This window comes from Kryptolebias marmoratus, linkage group LG7, assembly GCF_001649575.2.
Source record: "Kryptolebias marmoratus isolate JLee-2015 linkage group LG7, ASM164957v2, whole genome shotgun sequence".
In the NCBI taxonomy this organism is placed as follows: domain Eukaryota; kingdom Metazoa; phylum Chordata; class Actinopteri; order Cyprinodontiformes; family Rivulidae; genus Kryptolebias; species Kryptolebias marmoratus.
In genome coordinates this window covers 12,593,506-12,607,750 of record NC_051436.1, presented here as the reverse complement: position 1 = coordinate 12,607,750, position 14,245 = coordinate 12,593,506, and the positions used below count along the sequence as shown (strand labels likewise).

Genomic DNA, 14,245 nt, shown 5'->3' with positions numbered 1-14,245 from the left:
AATGGAAGTGCTATAACTGGCTGCTGCTGCTATTTCCGTTAACAAAGAACCATATAGTTTGATGTAAATAACTAGGTGATGCAAAATTACCAGTTGTAAAACAAACTATAAAAACACAAAAATGGTTACAACTCAATCATTTCTACAGATATTGAGCTAAAATGAAGGTTCTTGCTTTTATAGCTCGCAATCTGACTAAAATACTGTACTCTAAAGCAGGCGGCTTGTTTTTTACTGATATCAGAGGTCTTATTGAAGAGAGAAAAAAAAAAGAGAACCTAGACCTGGTAAGTCTAGGTGATGGATCTCTCCAAGTGAACAACACCACTTTCGTGCCTTTATATTAGACATCGTTTGCTGCTTCTGCTTTGCTTGTGGTTACCTGTTGGGAAGAAAAGCGGCGGCGTAACAATCAAACTTTCCCCATTCTTCTCCAAACTTGTGAGCGGGGCTTACTGTTTTCTTAGCAGTCGGCTCCAGAACGACGGGCCCTGAACCCACTCGTTCTCAGTGTAGGTGTGTGCGCGGAGGAGCCTTCTCTGGGGTGCTCAGAGACGAGCGGCAGCCCAGTTGTGCTTAGAGGAGTCTGCTCCTTCTTTTAACTGTAATAAGACAGAGGCTCTTATACTCTGTAGAGAAGGATGAAAATAGACACGTGTTCCACGGGAACACTTTAATCTTCCCCTCTCTCCCTTTTTTTTTTTTTTCGCTCTCTGCTTCTGCTGCTGTCACACAGCTGAACAACATCTTGGGATATAGAACTATGGGATTTGAAAACCTACATCTGTTCTGTGAGACAGAACTGGATCCCCGCTCTTCTTTTGTGGTGTACTGCAGTCATAAATTTTGCATGCGAGAGCAAGGGGAGCGCTGCTCACCGAGTGAGACTCGGCAGGCTTTGGCGCTGCAGCGACACAGGACGGCTGGGGCTGCTATTAAATAGCACTACACTGGCTCTCGGGCTTTGCAAGCCGAGGAAAAAAAAGAAAGAAAGAAAAAAAAAAGAGGCATTTCTGTGGGAGGCAATTTGGGTGTAGCAAAGCGAGTGACCACATGCAATCTGTTCAGCACAGCGGCGCTGGAGGTGCAACCCCGGAGCCTTGTTTGGTATTCAAAGCAGCAGGCTTTAATGCATTGATCCATGAAGGAAGGGACGGGGAACACAGACGGAGTCGCACATGACTATAAATCCACAGCCAACAAGCTATTAGGGAGCAAAAACTCTGACCAAAGGGGCTCATATGTCTACATTCAGACAACGTATGAACTGTTTGTATTATTAGCCTCGAACACGAGTGCAAATATGTACAACTAAATATGCCTTACCGCACACAAATAGATATGAGAGAGTTTTTATGGCCATACACTCACCTGCTCAACATTCAACAGCAGAACAAACACAGGCGAGACTTAAAGAGGGCGGTCGGATTATCATGCCTCCGTGTCTTTGCTCTTCCTTTCTCCAGCCTCAAAGAGGATCATGGGATATAAATGACGGCCCCCTTCCGTCTCCATAGTTTACACATGATCGAGGGTGATGTCAACCCATCAAGTGGTGAGGCGAGAGCTTGGTGGTCCGTGGATTAGTGTGGCAGACTGACCGTCGTAGTTTATGAGCGTCTAAGAAAAATGCTCCGTTATTTCTTTGTTTTTTGTTTTTTTTTCCGGCCACAGATTGCCTCTTGGCTCCCATCTCCTGTTGCTGGTGCTGGCCTGGTTGGATTTATTACACCCAGCCAACACCCGACAGTAAGAATTTACTTCGGAGAGATTGGTTTCTCTTTTTGGTTGATAAATGTGTGTATGGGGTGTGTGTGTGTGTGTGTGTGTGTGCACTTGGAGCTGTTACCTTCTTAGGACCTTTTTTGGTATAATCACCTACCTTGTCAGGACCCGTATTCCTTATGGGGACCAAAGTCTAGCCTTAATATGATGGAACTTTATTTTTGGGTTAGGGTTAGAGTTAAGTGTGTATTGGTAATAGTTAAGTTTAAGGTTAGGCTACAGAAAAGAATGGAAGTCAATACAATGTCCTAATCTCTGTGTGTCTGTGTGTGTAGAAAGAGCAAGACATCCTATAAGCATACAAGAAGACATTGCAGTGAAAGCTGTAATTTATTTATTTATTTTCAGAATAATGACCTCAGTAGGGACATCCTGATATATCAAGTATCAGATTGGGTCAGGCATTTTTCATTGATGGGTTCTGACTACACTCTGCTCTCAAATCTTCGTTGTTGCTCTACTGTCCACTATTTTATGTTAGTCATACCATAATATGGATGTGGTACAATGTTGTGACGTAACATGCTAACATGTCTGTTGAATGAAAGATTTTCAAAGGACAAAATTTAAGTGTTACTTGGGGCAACAGTGATAGAGTCCGTACGACCAATTCAATTAAACATTTAGAATCCAAACACTCAGCTGAATACACCAAGTTCACCCAGCTAGCTCTGAAAGCTAACACGGCTAAACAACACACTTTAGAGGAAACTCCAGAGAGTTTCTAGTTGACCAACCCATCACTGTGGGGAAGAAAATTGTTTTTTTTTGTAAAACCTTTTAGAGCTACAGTACCTCCACCTTTCGTGACACTACATAATGTAACACAGCACTACCGAGCTGTATAACCTAGCATATTATTTTTCCCTGTTGACTGATGTTTCCATTGTGATTTCGGACTGTTTTCCACATGTTCATGTGGTCACATGGTTTTTCACAAGGCATCACAAGCAAAAAAAAAAAAAAGTAGATTCATATTGTTTTTCTGTGAGGGTGAGCTGGTTTTTTTTTTTTTTGAGATGGTACTTGTTATAAAAAGTTTGAGAACCACTGGTATAGATGACTTCTGTAATGTGAAATGCTGCCTGGATAATGACCATTCCCACCATGCTTTTTGTATTTGGGGTTCTTGTATTCTGCTTCCTGTCTGAGCTGAGATCATTTGTCAAATGCATTCTGCAGAATGGGCACGGAGGTGGAGACGATAAAAACATTGTGGGCTTGCATGTCAAAAAGATATGCATCTAAACTTTGTGTATTTTGGTTTGTAGCTCCCACTACACTTCGCCGGGATCCGATGATGTGTTGTTGCCATGGACACCAGCCACTGCATGTAATGAAAACCTCATTTCCGTCTCCTCTGCAGATTGGTGCCGACTGTTTGCAGTGTCTGTGGAGCAAGAACAAAAAGCACACAGCTGTGGTGAAACTTTTCATTAGTCAGGAAAGAAGACACTGCTGGAATGTCCTTAAATGTTGGAGCAGACAGTTGGTGACTTTGACAGTTTGATGTTTGATGCGAGGCAGGTAGTGTGGGCTTTGTCAGAGCGTTTCACAGAGACCAGCTTCGGATTTTGTCTGGGGACGAGGCTGATCAACAATGTGAGAGTGAATAAAGTCAATAAAGTTGGAGTCCTAACAATCTGGAACACAGTTGAACATATTCTGTTACCTTAGCCTCTGGAGGTGACAGTTTTCTAGTCAATAACCAGATGACAAACCAAAAGTTTGGCCAAATCCCCATTCACTCCTTAGTCCTGTCCCTGTGTTTTCACATTGGTGTCCCAAATCTTTTTTTTTTGATGTAGTAGGAAGATGAAGGGGTGAGGCTACCTGTCCAATCAAAAAGTTTTCAGGGACAAAAAGTTTATTTAGTTTGTTGCCGTTTTCTCAACCGAGCACTGTCCATGTTACTACGCAGATGTTGATCTCCAGAGACTGTTGAATGTATCAGCCCACCGGGAGCTGAGAAAACCTTTAGACTGACCAGATGTGCTGATCAGGTCACCATGGCATGAAATTTATGAGCATGACCTATAAATCTGTGACAACCTGGAGACGGAAAGACACTGGTCTCCACATCTGGTGCAGTTTAATGGAGACGGTAATGGACCCCTGTTTCTTCAGAAAGTACAGGTGGCTCTGTCCTTTTCTGTTGAGTGTCTCTATGTTCACAGAGCAGTCCAGTTTGTCATCCAGAGGCAGACCCAGGTATTCATAGGTCCTAACAGACTCCACATCAACACCTCTTAATGCACATGGGCTGTAGGTTAGGCTTGTTTCATTGGAAGTCCACCACCCTTGGTCTTGAAGGTGTTCAGCTGCAGATGGTTAGACCTGCACAACCTCACAAAGTCCTCATCCAGGCTTTTACAGTCCCCCTATGAACATGCTAATGTATGTGCTACAGTATTATACATATAAAGATGTAATGTGACATTATTTTTCTACAGCTACATCTCTCAGTATGCCTTACAAACACATGTAATTGTCAGCACACAACCAAAGTCCACTCAAATGTTAGCAATCAATCCTTTTTGGACCAGAAACTCTTTCATGTCTATTGTTGGCATACTGACATGTAGACTTTGTTGATGGAGACTGATATCCTGAAATCAAAAACAACGAGTTGAATGTGATTATTCTGATTTTGGTTTAATTTATTCGAAATGATGTCCTGACCATTCTGGAAATCGTCTATCATTTCAGAATGACATGCTTGTTGAAGCAACAACATTTACGTGAATATGTCTTCCTCTCCTCAAGTGTAAATGAGGTAATAGGTTCATACTAATAAGCTTCTGTTTTCGTCCTCCTAATTCAGTTGCACTAATCCACCTGCAATTGCAGCGGTAAGCAGGACAATGGGACCTTCCTGTGCAATACATTGGCTGTGACCTGTGCAGCACTTTGCATTCAGACAATCACACAAGCCCACACAAAGATGCACACACGAATACCACCCAGAGAAGTGATGATCCCACAGGTGTCTGTGTGCTATCTTTGCTGTCAGTGGAAGGCCACCGGTCCATTGCTTTATGTCACGCACACTGACCCCCTTTGTCTTCCCTTAAGCCCCACTCTGAGAGGCTCGGTTTCTACACACATACAAGAAAAACATGTCAAATCCAACCTCTAGAAAAAGAAAACAGCATTTCTTTGATCAACGGCTTAGGTAAGGTGTCCAACTTGAATCCGTTGTAAGTTTTGCTTCAAAGCGTATGCTTTTGTTTATAGCTAAAAGAAATGTTACTCACTGAAAACATGTTTAAGGGGTAGTTGCTTGGAACCCATCTCAATTTAGTTTTTATCATTCTAGAAAGCTAGAGCTGCAACCTTTTTGTCAGTATCTCTGCAACGTCTCATCAAATTTCAACCCGAATTTCACTGGGACTTCAGTGTGATTCCAAATGAAAATCTGCATAATGTTGCAACTCCAAGTTGTTTTAAAACAGCAACACTCCACTTTGGTCTTGGCTCTGTTCAGATTAGCCGTTACCTTTTCAGTCCAGTCAGAATTAAAGTTCAAGACTGTTTGAAGAACCTTTTTTTTGCCAGCCCTATACTACTTTTGGCTTTTAGCTAACATTTTGGCACTTTTAACTTTTAGTTTGACTTTTGTTACCTTTAGATGTTCTTTTGCTACTTGAATTCAAAAAAGGTTAAAAAACAAAAACAACTGGACTTCTATTCTGTAGTTGAAGACGTTTAAGACCGTTACAGAATAGAAGTCCAGTTGTTTTTGTTTTTTAACCTTGTTTGAATTTACCATGGCCTGGATGACTGAGAATCTACACCAGCATTTTGCTACTTTAAGCTTTTAGGTAACATCTTGCTGCATTTATCTAGCATTTAGCTACTTGTAGCTAGAATTTTGCTCTTTTTAGCTTTTAGTCAGGGTTCTGCTTTTTTAGCTTTAACATCTCAGCTTCAGCTTCTTCAGTCGATTTCAGCAGTCATTCGGCACTCAGCGTTCACACTGCATTTTTGAGGAAAATGCAATTTTTTCTAGCGGTTCTTAACCTGTCCACAAGACCTCACTTCAAACAAAAGAACATCTTTAAAGCTTTGGGGATAAAAACAATGAAAACAACTTTATGTGGAGGAGAGAAGAGGTGCTGAATACTGGCTGAAATGGAAAATAAAGATTGTAAAAAAAAAAAAAAATAGCTGCACTTCTACTGTTCCCAGTGTGTTTATTAAAAGTTGTCTTTCAGTCCGCAGTGGAAGTAGTGAAAGTCTGCGTGACACATCTGCCGCCGTCACGCTCAGCTCCCGAAACGCCGCCGCCTTCAATCAAACCGCACAAAAACAGCAGACAGTAAAGGAGATAAAGTCAGAGACGGAAAGCCATTCTCCATCTACGACACAGACTCGTGAGGTGCTTGACTTCAGTTCAAGGATTCTTTGCAGGCAGCCTGTGAGTATTTGCTCTATTTTCCATCTTTAAGTCCCCGTCCTCAGATTTCTATTAGGAGCTGAACAATTTATTAAGATTAGATGTAACTTTAATGATCCTTGTCGGAAAAATGGGTCATCGCACATCACTCTGAATATGAATAGAAATTAGAAACGTCTGATTACAATGTATGGGCTGACACATAGTGTGAGTGTGACTCTTTGAAATACATCATTCTGACTGAGTGGTGACAGGGATTTTAGCACCCTTTTTTTATCTTAAGTTTCTAGAATTCAGATTTTAAAAAAAATCTGGTTTATTTCAGCCTTATACAAAAAACCCCCCTCAAATTAATTTCAAAAAGCCTGTAGCAGTAGTAAAAAATGTATTAATTTAATAAATTTAAACTCTATATTGGTGATGTGACATGTGCGTTCACATTATTCATGGTAAAATTGTAATATAACACTTTTATGCAGACATGTCTTTATTGTAATCACATCTGATGCCTTCTAGCAACAGACAGAGGCATGGTAGGCTTGAAGGTTCATTGGGTACATATGAGGGGTGGCCAAGAGGTGGGCCTCTGAGTGGGAGGTTGTAGGTTTGAATCCACAGGCAGACACTAAAGCTTGAGTGGGGAAGGTGAGGCTTCCCCCCTCATTAGCCCCACTGTGGACCCTTAAGCCTTCAGCTGCTCCCCGGGCGCCTTAGGCCCTGTTTACACAAGAAAAATCTCTGCAAACGTTAGTGTTTTTCCAATGTTTATTGAGCAAATCAATAAAAAAGCAAAAAAAAAAAAGCACGTTAGGATACGGTGGCTCGTTGAATCTGCTGTAGTTTCCGTGCCATCCTGTCGCTTTAAAAGAATTGCGTTTTAACTGGAGGGGGAGGTTGTAGGATTAGTTGTGATTGGCGAACACAGAAAAAGGAGCGGGACTTGACCCTAAAACCATCTTAAAAAGTCATAATTACTGTATACCTGGCAACACTGCTGCCAGGCTTTCAATGAGGCGCTCAGGCAGTCTGGAGCACGGAAACAGTTCCAAAAAAGAAAAAAATGGTGACGACAAGGTTTGTTTGGACCGACAGAGAGGTTGGGTTGCTGCTACATCAAGGCTGAAAACTCACCTGTTTAGAGCTGCCTTTGATTAATAGTCTGCAAACAAATTCAATTGCTCTGAACAAAATATCTTATTACATATTGACCATCTCCTTATGATTATCAAGTGTATCTGCTCGAGGATTTTTTTTTTTTTTGGATGATTGTAATGATGTTTTTTGACTGATGTTTTTATGATGTAAAGCACTTTGAATGCCTTGCTGCTGAAATGTGCTATACAAATACATTTTTACTTACTTACTTACATGTTGAAAAAGTGTGAGCAGCACAAACAGCTCTCTGCTATCTGCTATTATTACTGTTGTTGATCTGCTCGTGCATAACAGCTACTGACTGCAGCCGTCGGAGGTGCTCGTGTGCCATTTCACACTTTGCAACCGATGGGAGGATCCGAAAACCCCCTAGTCTGAGACCTGAGGTTCAGAAAGCTTCGGTTTCAGAAGAAACGAGTGCCGCTGTCGTGTGATGCGAGGAAAACCAGACAGCGAAGATGAACCGGTTTTAAAAGCAGAGGATGATTGGGAAGTGGACACAGGTGACTGATTACAAACTGGGGACAGGTGTGGAGGGGCGTGGCAGGTGAACAAGAAATGAACTGAGGAAAAGTGAATGATGAAGGTTTTAAAATCTGTGTAATATATATTTAGCATTCCGAGCTACACTCCATTCCAGTAGATGGCGGCAATGCACATCCTAATGTTGCTTGCCAACTGTCAAAAAAAAAGAAGAAGAAGAAGAAGAAGTGAATGATGACAAGGAACACAGGAAATGCTAGGCCTATGTTCTTATCCCTACAGAACACGAAAAACAACAAATGCATTTGTACAATAAATACTATTTGCTTGTTGTCCAACCAAATCTCTTCAACTGCATTTACTCAGTTTGGCTTCATGGTTAGATCTAGAACATGGGTGTCCAATCCTGGTCCTCGAGGGCCACCATCCTGCAGGTTTTACTTGTTTCTCTGCTCCAACACACCTGATTTGAATCAATGGGTGATTAACAGGCTTCTGCAGAACATGAAGAGGTAATTAAATGATTGAATCAGGTGTGTTGGACCAAGGAAAGAAGTAAAACTTGCAGGATAGTGGCCCTCGAGGACCAGGATTGCCCACCCCTGATCTAGAAGGTCTCTTGATGTTATGTTAACCTAAACAGACTGTAGGAAGACCTGAGTTCAGCTTTAGTAGCTTCTCACAAAAAGAGCTCTTTAATAAAAACCCTGGACACTTGCTGGAATTTGAGATTGTTTCCTGGTTTTATTTTTGTTTGTTTGCAATCAGGATTAACGGAGAGCTGAAGGGTAGAAAGTGCGAATTTTGTTAAACTGAATAGTGCTGGAGCCACTTCTGTTCAAGCGGCAAGAAAGCAGTCTTTTTTTTCTTTTTTTTTATCCGTCGATGAAACGGGGGAAACAAGTTGAAGTTCGTGTCGAGAGAAAATCAGCACGACTGCAACTGTTTTGATATGTTAATTAAAACCAAACATTCCAAAAGTACAGACAGCAAAATCGTATCCGTCTTTCAATCTGCACCCATCTGTCCCTCCAGCAGCACGCTCCCCACAGAAAGCTCCTCCTTGCCAGCTCATCCCGATCATGGTTCCATCAGATGTCTCCCACTGCTCCGGCGAGGAGCCACGCAGCTATCCAAGTGAACTTAATCAATTCCTCCTCCGGTGGAGCACAGTTCCACTGTTCCAGCCGCTCACACCGCCATCCATCGTGCCGGCGCTCACTGCGGCGGCGGCAGCCGGCTGCGCCACACAGATGGGCCTCTGCTCTGCCATGAAATAAGTTCAGTTTTTTGGAGGGGGTGTGTGCTCGACACGCCGTTCAACCGTGTGGGTGTGTGTGAGAAGCAACAGCAGCAGCAGCAGACGATGGCGATGAGTTTGGGATGAATTCTGGACGACTACACATCAGTCACCAGGAGAGGGGAAAAAAAAGAGTGGATTTAGTCGGATCATGTCAGTCACTTGCACTGACATTAATGGGGGTAATACTGATGTTCGGACGTCCTGTTTGTCTTCACGCAGTCAGCATCACTGCAGAAATCAGACCTTGTTTTCTTTCCCTCAACAGAAAACTATTTAATGCCGTTTCATGCTGTTAAAAGTGGAGCTCAGATCTTTGGAAGGAAGGTTACGTGGAAAGGTTATAAACAATAATACACTGAATGCCTGTTTAAGCAAGCCTCAGTTGAATTCTGACCGGATTGATCAACAGATAGCTAATCTGAGCGACGCTAAAGAGAAAAAGGAATTCATTGCCGCCATCTTAAAACAACTCCAACCTCACAAGGTTTGTAGCGACTCATATGAGCTGGGATCTATAAACCTTTACGTCACCATTAATTTGGAGTTACATGGTTATTTACAAAGACTTCTGTGGTCACATGTTATTTTAGGCAGACTAGAGTCGCTTTTAGCAAATTTTGGGGGCGCTAGTTTTCAATGAAGTGTTGCCAGAACAGCCTCAGTCAACGCCAAGTAAGCCATGTTGAAGCAGCAAAACTTCAGAGTGTAAAATATTTGACTGGTTTTGTCTTTTTTGTGTGTGTGTTTTCCTTGAAGCTCACCCCCATCTTTATCGCGACTGGACCTCAGGAGCTTGTTGGTGTCGGTGGGATTCCGAAAGCAAGAACTGTCCAGAATATAACCACTTTCATTTCATTTGAGGCCAGTCACTTATACAGCAGATATTCTCCCTACCCAAGTCTGCTGTGTGCTGTGCATTCAACTTTCCCAACCTCCATAGACGCCACTCCAGGGAGGAGGGAGCGCTGCCACAATTTCCCGAGGAGCGGCGAGCTCTGTGTAGTTATTTCACAGCCCCCCAAAATAACTGATACATATAATTACCATGGAAGAAACACAAGGGGGGGAAATGGTAGGGTAAGTGACATCTCTGTGTTTACTGTGAACAGCTGCTGTCAGAGAGCAGGGAAATAAGGCGTGGTGTAAACATACACGGTGAAAATTAGTCGCCGCGGTGCACTTTTTGGGTGTCTGAGGACAGAAAAACAGAGTCTCACAGGAGACCAGAGGAGAAGGAGAGCGAGAGAAATTTAAAGAAAGCGAGGAGATGGTGTCTGGAACGAAAACTTTTTGCGTCTAAGGGACATTTGTGGAAAAAATAAAGCAAAATCTGTCATCTTAATGCAGAGAGATGATTAGATGTGGAAGAACAAGTCAAACAGGTTCAGATTCTGGGACTTCAATGAGAAAACATGTTTTTAAATGTTTAAATAAGAGTTTAACTTATTTAGCATGTTTTTATATTTGTTGTGTTATTCTGTGACACCAGGACTTCTTAAAGTGATGGTGGCATTAACTCGATCTTTATTTTTTTGCTGCTTCTCCAGTGGATTATACTGTTTATATGATGTGATTTATGTCGTTTCTGGTCTAGTAGATGATGATTATTTATAGCTGATCCTTGGATCGGTTCCTGATTATTAGAGACTGTACTATTCAACCCAATATATATTTTTGATGTGTTTTAATGTCTTTGTTAGGATCCCTGCCTGTCCTAGTTTCCCCCCTTCCCTTTTCCCAGTTTTCCTGTCTTCAGATGGAGCTGTGGACAGGTTGAACCTTTAGATTGCACATCCTGGTTCCAACTCATACTGTTCGAGCCTTCTTACTCGCTATTTAAGGGTAGGGTAGGGACCATCAGACAATCATCTGGTGCCCGACTGATCTGTCACCTTTCTGATCAGTGACCGAAGTTGAACACTTTTATATAACCTTGCTGAAATGCTAAGATTGTGCTACTTACCTGTCCTTGTGTTCCTTCTCTGAGGTAAAGATAGTTGGACTGCTCTCTCCTTTCTCATGCCAGTGTTCCCTAGAAACTCTGATCCCCTTCATTCTCAGTTCCAAGAGAAAGAACTACTCACCTGCCCCTTACCTGCCTGCCCACTCTCCACTGCTGCTGCTCTTCTTGCTGCCTCAGACACCTTAATCCTTACTCTCCTACTTCTTTCTTGTAACAGAAACAGGAGAAAATAAAACAAATAAGAACCTCTAATAATCCTTATGACACAATATTTCATCTTAAGATGAAGTCAAAAGTATATCTTGCTTTCCCCTGAAACTAATATCATCTCTTTCTAGTAAGGACACCTTGGGATCCCCAGCACCATTCTCTGCCTCACTTTGTACATATTGGAAATAAACCCTTTAAACTTGTCCCTTTGTGTTGTTTCCTGTGTCAGCAAAACTTTAGCCTACCTGCGTAAAGCTATCACAAAGAACTGACTAAAACGAGAGTCACCAAAATTAAAACAATGGATGGAAATAATGGAAGAGATTTATAAAATGGAGAAACCGACTTTCTTACTGCAAATCAAAATGGATGCCTTCGAATGGAGCTGGTGGAAATGGACACTGTATAAAAGCCCCAATGCGATGGACTTTAATTGCCTGCGTTCTGTGATTCGCTTTATTCTTGGTTACGTTCCATCCCTGTTCACTTTTCTTGTTAAAAAAAAAAAAAAAAAAAAGACAAAATAAGGAGTATAAAAAATATATATAGCTGTGTGATGGCTGCAGTTACAGCCACACAAATGTGGTAACATTCACTCGCACGACATACAATAGGTCACCTCATTTATATTTGGGTTTCTTTAAGTCTAGGGATTTAATTTACAGAATAACTGGTTTTGTTTAGTAGGCAACACATCACCCTGTATTCTAGAATAAGTGCGCACATTTTAGTTTACATTGTTATGTTCTGCTTAATTTAACCTTTGTTTGTTTTTTGAGTTTCTTCAGTGCTGGCTGCTCCAATCCTTCAGGAGAACAGAGAGGTGGAGAAGGGGTGGAGCAAGCCGACTGAGACTGCAAATTGGTTCATACCACTACTCTTCATCCAGAGGGGGGGAATGGGATTTTGCTATGTTGGTTTCAGTTAGGTTTTTGTGTGTTTTCCCCTTTGTGTCTTGTATGTGGCCTGATCAGCCAGTATTTAAGTTTCCCCTTTGTCTCACTTAGGGGGTCTGTTTGTTTTAGTTAGTCTGAGTTGATGTCTGTTACTTTGACCCTTTTTATGGGCCCAATTTTTGTCATTTATTCCATTATTTACCCAAGTTTGGTGTTGGGTTAAATAAAGAAACAATCATTTTAACTTTAAACTTGTGCCTGGCTGTCCCTTAACTGCTCGGTCCATCACAGGTTCGCAAACCAGACACACTCCACTCCATGACTGCACCTTGAGATCCTGTCCATGGACACCACAAAAACAACTGAAGACAAGAGACAGCCCTGGTGGAGTCCAATCCACATTGAGAATAAGATTGACTTTGTTCCGTGAATAAAGACACAGTTCTTGCTTTACTTATACAGGGACTGGATAGCACTTAAACATGATCATGTAATGCATCTGGACATGGTCAAGCATTCTCCACACTCACAAAACACAAACAAAATGGAAGGTCAAACTCCCATGATCCTCCACAGCAACAAGGGTGAAGATCTGCTCCACTGTTCCATAACCAGGACGAAAGCCACACTGCTCCTCCTGCATCCCAGGTTTGACGATATTGTTATTAATGGTGTTGCTGAAGAAAACTTTGACAATACATTGCCAAGTAGTTTCATCTATGATAAAACATCAACTATAGATAGATTTTTTTTACTGACACATCTCTAGGCTGTCATCTGAGTTGATGCATCTTTAGAAAATTTCAATCAATATAAAGGATAAAAGCACAACAAGTAGCTAAAATAATTAGACTTTTGATCACCATAAACAGCTGCTAAAATAGTTTTTATAACAAGAATGAAGACTCTTGATACATTTAGCAAAGACAGGAAAAAAAACTGAAAAGATTTTTTAGTAGAATGTAAGTCCAGACATCAGAAATCATAACTCTGTTGCCGAATACATTTTTTGTTTTTGTAGAAAAGATGGAAAAGAAAAAAAAAAAAAGCTAGGTCAATGACAGCTAACTCTGGCAGCACCTCATATTGGAAATTCACTATAAATATTACAAAAAAAAGTTGCTGGCATCTCATGCAGTCACTGTTTTCCCCAAAATACAAGAAAGAATTTGATTTTTTTTCAGTCTCTGTGGAACTGCTGAACCCAAAACAATAATGTGACAGAGCAACAATATTTATGATCCTTCTGTGATAAAAAAAAAATGTACTGTGGAAAATTTAGCTCATATTTACTAGTCAATAAATCTACTTCATTACTGCAATTAATGTAATTGTATCCTGTTTCCCGCTTGTGCATCAACTGTCTAATACAAATAACACATTTTTTTATTTTTTATTTAGTGTTTGTTGATTTAGACGGTGACATAATAAAGGCAGGAAATACAGAATGGGAGTATGTTAAGAATGGAGATGACAGATGCACTAAGTTGTTTAGTGTTTAATGTTTTCTCAGTCTAATTACTGTTTTAGATAAAGAAGCTTTTTTAAAATCTTTCATCAAAATGTTTAATAGGAATTAATAAAGTCTAAATGCCTGAGGACTGAAGAGCCATTATAACTATTCAGCTTCAGTAAAAAAATGTAAAAACATACACCAAAAAGCATGGCTCAGTTGGTTGTACTGCGGTATGCCTTTTGGTAGAAGTACATCAGACATTAATAAATGATATCTGCAAAGAACAGCAAAAAGTTTTCAACAAAGTGAGAAAACCCGGCCTCGTTTGGAGCTGTGTAGCTCAGACACACTTCATGGTAAAAACATTGTTCAATATTTAAACGTGTCACAGAAAGTTGGACTTTGTTGGACTGAAGGGGCATTTTGATATCTTGAATGGTTTATAGTCAACTGCAGTTTAGATTTGATGATTTTGAGAGGTGACTCAGGAGGTAGGGGCTCGTCCTGTAACCGGAGGGTTGCAGGTTGGACTCCCTGCTCCGTCCGTCTCAGCCGTTGTGTCCTTGGGCAAGACACTTCACCTGCCTTTCCTACT

At 41.2% G+C, this 14,245-nt stretch overlaps 2 long non-coding RNA genes across 4 annotated transcripts in view; one reads left to right on the top strand and one right to left on the bottom strand.

Moving 5' to 3' along the window:
* Positions 1-11,850, top strand: part of LOC112449807 — a 31,640-nt gene extending 19,790 nt beyond the window's left edge. For 2 of the 3 annotated variants that reach the window (XR_005233463.1, XR_003038347.2), the window contains 2 exons: positions 6,003-6,205; positions 9,882-11,850. This is a non-coding gene — a long non-coding RNA (uncharacterized LOC112449807). Of the gene's footprint in view, positions 1-6,002; positions 6,206-7,633; positions 8,321-9,881 lie in introns of those variants that run through there. The other variant, XR_005233464.1, reaches the window with a different exon arrangement.
* LOC108249744 overlaps positions 2,772-14,245 on the bottom strand; it is a 23,515-nt gene continuing 12,041 nt past the window's right edge. Inside the window, exon 3 of the long non-coding RNA XR_001809233.3 lies at positions 2,772-3,175. This is a non-coding gene — a long non-coding RNA (uncharacterized LOC108249744). The remainder of the gene's footprint in view (positions 3,176-14,245) is intronic.